The sequence below is a fragment of the Lontra canadensis genome, unplaced genomic scaffold, assembly GCF_010015895.1.
Source record: "Lontra canadensis isolate GAN:19392208 unplaced genomic scaffold, GSC_riverotter_1.0 scaffold35, whole genome shotgun sequence".
In the NCBI taxonomy this organism is placed as follows: Eukaryota; Metazoa; Chordata; class Mammalia; order Carnivora; family Mustelidae; genus Lontra; species Lontra canadensis.
Window position 1 is genome coordinate 168579 of NW_022631029.1, and position 6483 is coordinate 175061.

The 6483-nt window shown below is 38.7% G+C and overlaps 1 pseudogene; it reads right to left on the reverse strand.

Moving 5' to 3' along the window:
- Positions 1-2547: 2547 nt before the first annotated feature.
- On the reverse strand, positions 2548-3422 carry LOC116874035 (annotated as a pseudogene).
- Between the last annotated feature and the right edge of the window lie 3061 nt (positions 3423-6483).

A 6483-nucleotide genomic window follows, 5' to 3' on the forward strand; every position in this document is an offset into this window, starting at 1 on the left:
AAGTCAAGCAGAGAGAGTCAATTATCATATGGTTTCACTTATTTGTGGAGCATAACAAATAGCATGGAGGACATGGAGAGATGGAGAGGAGAAGGGAGTTGAGGGAAATTGGAAGGGGATGTGAACCATGAGAAACTATGGACTCTGAAAAAAATCTGAGGGTTTTGAAGCAGCGAGGGGTGGGAGGTTGGGGGAACCAGGTGGTAGGTATTGGAGAGGGCATGGATTGCATGGAGCACTGGGTGTGGTGCAAAAACAATGAATACTGTTACACTGAAAATAAATTTAAAAAGTTAAAAAAAAAAGAAATTTACATTATCCCTCCACAAACTCCAAAGTACTGAGTCAGTCACTGCTCAAAATCCTGGTGCACCTTTCCCTGTCCATGGGTCCTAACCTTTTGCTAAAATGTACTTTTTTGTACCATAAAATGTCTCGAGAATTCTCTCTTGACCTTTGCACTTGGCCACCCACATAATAATGGTATCCCATTTGACAAGGACAGCTTTTTATACAGCAAGAGGTGACTGACACAGTAATCCAAACAAGTAGATCTGAGGCAGTTAGAGCAAAAGCTGCATTTTATTTGTGGAATATTATCTGACGAATGAGGAGAGAAGTCATAGTCATTCTGTTATTCGTTTCTTTTCAATGACTTTTAGACAAGTGACTATATGTGGGCTGTTCCTGTTCACTGAAGGAGTTTGAAAGATGTGCACTTTTGTGCAGAAGAACTGGTGACCCTGAACCACACGACTGGCAGGACATCCATCTCTCCTGTGGTGTCCTCTGATCATCCAGGGGGAAGAGACTTCTGAGCAGGAAGGAGGCACAAAATGGATGATACTGATGCTGTTCATTCACCATCTCTTAGCAATTGTGACAAATATTAGGAAAAGGGAGACATTTTGAGGAACAATAGAAAGAGTCATATTACCAAGCAGCATTGGAAGTTTTCAAGTAGAAACAGGAAGATAATTAAGTGATAAAACAAAAAAGAACCTAACTGACCCTTCAACTCAAGAAATAAATAAGCCCCCTTATTTATTTGTGGACAGAAGATTGTGGACACCAATCTTCCATTCTTCAATAAATATATGCCCACCGTGAACTCTGATGTAAAAGATGAAAAAATTCAAAAAGGAGTATTTTGTTTAGTAACAAAATAAGTGTTTTAAAATTGTCCTTTATTATATTTATGGTCATCCTGACACTAAGAACATATCAGGTCAATCTTTTTATTCAAATTTTCCTTTCCGTGTAGACTCCCCTGGAGAGACACATTTACAAATCAGTGTTTGTTGGTGGCTACTTTAGTCTTTCTGGACACTGAGCTGAATCACAGTGCAAAATTAGGAGACCAGTTAGGAAACACAGGAACATGTTTATGGAGTAAGTGCTTGACATTGAGCTTTGGATTTCTGAGGCATCCATTTCAAAGACAACCATGGTGAATAAACATATTGTCAGTTGGGACACAACTACCAGAGAAGAATTCAGGTGACCCTAGCCATGAAGTACCTCTTCAGAAAGGCCTGGGTAACCTCCATACTAACACATGAATGACCTTGCTTTCCCCTTCAGCACCCAAATTCTACTCATAAAAAATTGTCCTATAAAATGTGAAACCCACAAATCTTTAACCTCTCTAGCCATGTTCCCCAATAAAGGCACCCTCAGCACCACTCTCTCTTTCCCTTTCAATGCCCCTCTCTCCCCTCTGAAACTTCCCTGAATGGTCTTTGGGATCCCCTGTGCCCTCCAGGACTTGTGAGTAAGAAACCTGGTTTTGTTAGAGTTTTGTAATGGGTGTTACTGAGGTGTGTTTTGAAATCACAGTAAGAACCCAAGGGCTGGTGCAGTCACAGCAGAGGCTCTGGTCAGGGAAGCCTCTGTGGAATATCCACAAGCACAGAGATGCAGGGGAGTGCCGGGCATTCCTAACCTGAGCATTCCTGTCAGTAGCCTGAGATTTAAACAGAACAATGTTAGACTCCACGTTCACAGGAAGAGTAATGGGGATAGATATGTGAAAAGCCTGACAGACTCAAGGTAAAACTACTGTTTTGTATTTCCATCTACAAATACATTCATTGTGTGAAGGGCTTCATGGCCAAGTATGGTTTCTTCCACACGAAAAATATCACTCATGATTATGCTTTTGAGATATTTAGGTAAAATTACTTGGCATGTTATAGGTCATTTGAAATGAAATTATTTTTAAAGAAATCCAACTTGCACCATGTAAGATACCAAAATTTCTAGGCATGTGTGACCAAGGTTGGGAAAAATATTGGAATTTTATGAAGACAAATAAAGGAGAAACTGTATATCAGTCCATAATCTGAATAAAGTGAGTTATGTGAATGAATGGAGAATTTGGATTCAAACAAATGGAAATCCAGGAAATGAACAGAAGGAGCAGATTCTAATTCCACAGCCCAGTGGAAGAATGGCAGTTCCTGGCTATGAGACTATGATCCCTGTAATCATGGGCACTTCTTCAACCACAGGATGATTGGCACATAACTCTAGAACCCCAACAAATCATGTCAGAGTCCTATATATGTCTCTGTTCCTCAGGCTGTAGATGAAGGGGTTCAGCATGGGTGTGACTACCATGTAAATCACAGAGGCTATTGCACCTGAGTGGGAGCTCTGGGTGGCAGCAGAGCCAAAGTACATTCCCAGGATTGTAGAATAAAATAAGGAGACAATGGAGAGGTGAGATGCACATGTAGAAAATGCTTTATACTTGCCCTGAGCTGACTATATTCTACATATGGAGAAAACTATCTTAGAGTAAGATTAAAGGACTCCAAACACGGGAGGACAAACCCAGAATCACAATTCCAAAATACATCACCATGTCATTAAAAAAGGTGTCAGAACAAGCATGACCAACCACCTGATTGATTTCACAGAAAAAATGGGGTATTTTCATGCCTGTACAGAAGGATAGCCACAACAACATTAAGCTCTAACAAGGGATTCAGAACACTGATGATTCAGGACACCAGAACCAGCAGTCCACAGAGCTGGGGTTTCATAATGACTGTGTAATGCAGGGGGTGACGTATGGCCAGAAAACGGTCCTAGGCCATCGCCTTCAGGAGTAAATTCTCCAGGAATCCAAACACATTGAAAAAAAATTTGCCCTGAATCTGGATGTTCCACAGCATTTTAAGGATGGTGGTGGAGGTGAAACAGAGGTCTACAAAGGTCAGGTTGGCAAGGAAAAAGTACATGGGAGTGTGGAAGTGGGATTCGGTGTTGTGAGACAGGATAGTGAGCAGGTTTCCAAACACAGTGATCAGGTACAAGAAGAGGAAAAGCCCAAATATGAGGGGGTAAACGTCTGGTTCTTCTGATAATCCCAGAAGAACAAACTCTGACATTTGTCTATCATTGCCTGGTTCCATCTGGTGGACGTGACTACCAGGGAAGAAAAAATAATAATTTTCAACAAATGGATTTATTTATGTATTTATTTATTTATTTCCCTTTATTTCTCTTTCATTATTTAGGTTTCTATTTAAATTCCAGTTAGTTAACATGAAGTATAGTATTACTTTCAGGTGTCCAATATAGTGATTCAACACATCCACACAACACCTGGTACTCATCAGAAGCGCTCTCCTCAATCCCTACCAACTATTTCCCTATCCTCCACCACCATCTCTCCTCTGGTAACCAGCAGTGTGTTCTCTGTAGTTAAGAGTCTGTTTCTTTGTTTGCCTCTTTTTGTTTCTTAAATTCCACATATGAGTTAAATCGGATGGTATTAATCTTTCTCTGAATGACCTATGACACTTTACATAATACTCTTTACCTCCATCTGCATCAGACAAATGGTAAGCATCATGTTTTATGTCTGACTCTTATTTCATTATACATATAAAATATACCACATACTCCTTATCTATTCATCAACTGATGGATGCTTGGGCTGTTCTCATTGTTTGGCTATTGTAGATAATGCTGCTATAAACATTGGGAAAAAGGTATCTCTTTGAGTTAGTATTTTTGTATTCTTTGAGTAAATACCTAGCATTGCAACCGCAGGATCAAAGGGCAATTCTATTTAACATTTTGAGCAACTCCGTACAGCTTTGTAGAATGGCTGCATCAGGTCATATTCCCACAAGCAGGGCAAGAGTGTACCTCTTTTCCATATACTCACCAACCATTGTTATTTCTTGTGTTGTTGACTTGTTGACTTTAGATATTCTTAGAGGTATGAGGTGATACCTGGCAGTTTTGGCTGGTAGCAAATGGGCATTATTGACAATGTGACATGCTATAATTTATATTTTGACATCAGTAAGATATATATATATATATATATATACACACACATATATATAATATAATATATTATATATTACATATAATTATATACGATAATTATATATATTACATAAATTTATAATTATATAAAAACATATTATATTATATATTATATATATTTCTTATATATTTATATATATTTATTTATTTATTTGTACAGATCTGATCCCATTTAAGTGGTGTTACCTGATATCAAGAATTCCCATCCATTTAGCCTTTGCCCTAAGAGGGAAGATATTACAATTTTAATGAGAAATGTTTTCCTGCATTTGAGGAATATATGTTGAGTACTGACATCTTCTAGACAAAGAACACAGGGTGTTGAGAAAGAACAGTCCATACATCCTTTGATTGAATACCAAGGAGTGCAATTGCTGAATCATATATAGGGTAGTTCTATTTTTAAATTATTGAGGAAACTCAATACTGTTTTCTAGAGTTGCTGCAATGGTTTGCATTTCCACCAAGAATATAAGAGGGTCTCCTTTCTCTGCATCCTCACCAACACCTGCTGTTTCATGTGTTGTTAATTTTAGCCATTCTGACTGGTGTGAAGTGATATCTCATTGTAGTTTTGATTTGTTTTTTACTGATGATGAGTGATGTTGAGCATCTTCTCATATGTTTGTTAGCCATCTGTATGTCTTTCTTTTCTTTTCTTTTTTTTTTGGAAATTGTCTACTCAGTCTTCTGTCCATTTCTTAATTGTATTATTTGTTTTTTGGGTGTTGCATTTGATAAATCATTATAGATTTTGGATACTAACCCTTTATAGATATGGATTTTCAAATATCTTCCCTCTTCTGTAGGTTGTGCTATGATGTATTTACCCAAAGGATGCAAAAATACAGCGCCAGGGGAGGCTGTCCTGGGTCCTGGGACTTAAGCCCCTGTCCCTAGCTGCCCCAATTCCTACAATTTCCCCCCATGATCCTTTGCTCTCTTTGAGTGCTTTTAACCAGACTCCAAGTTAATGCTGGTCCCCAGACCCAGGGCACTCTCGGATTGGGGTATTACTTTTCAATCTCTTGCCTCTGGTGGCTCCCTCCCCCTTTTGTTTATCTTCTGATATCAGTCCAAAGCTCCTACTCTGCTTTACCTGCCCACTGGTGTCTTCTGCCCCTGTAGAAATACAGACGTGTATAATTCTGGTCTCAGGCTGTTTTCATGGGTGATCGGAATTCTTTGGTAGGTAATCAGCTCACTTTAGGGTACAGGTTGAAAAGGCGCCTCCTCCTACTTCCCCGCCATCTTGTCTCCTAAAAATACTAATTTGAAAAAGTACATGCACACTGATGAATACAGCAGCATTATCAATAATACCAAAACTATGGAGAGAGTCTAATGTCAACTTTCTGATGAGTGGATATTACTCAACAATTAAAAGAAATGAAATCTTCCCATTTACAATTACTTGGATGAAGCTACAGCATATTATGCTAAGCGAAATAAGTCAGTCAGAGAAAGACAAACCCATATGATTTCACTCCTGTGTGGAATTTAGGAAAACAAAGCAAGGAAACATAGTGGTTTGAAAAAGAAAGATACTCTGGAAAACAGCATGGAAGTTCCTCAAAAAGTTGAAAATATAGCTACCCTACAACAAATGAATCACACTACTGGGTATTTACCCTAAAGATACAAATGTAGTAATCTGAAGGGGCACATGCACCCAAATGTTTATAGCAGCAATGTCCACAATAGCCAAACTATGGAAAGAGCCTAGATGTCCATCAACAGAGGAGTGGACAAAGAATATGCGGTATATATATATACAATGGAATACTATGCAGCCATCAAAATAAATGAAATCTTGCCATTTGAAATGACGTGGAAGGAACTAGAGGGTATTATGCTGAGCAAAATAAGTCAATCAGAGAAATACAATTATCATATGATCTCCCTGATATGAGGAATTTGAGAAGCAGAATGGAGGTTTTAGGGGGTAGGATAGGAAAAAATGAAGCAAGATGGGATCGGGAGGGAGACAAATCATAAGAGACTCTTAATTTCACAAAGCAAACTGAGGTTTGCTGGGGGCGTGTGGAGATGATGATTGGGTTATGGACATTGGGGAGGGTATTTGATATGGTGAGTGCTGTGAGGTGTGTAAGCCTGATGACTCACAAACCT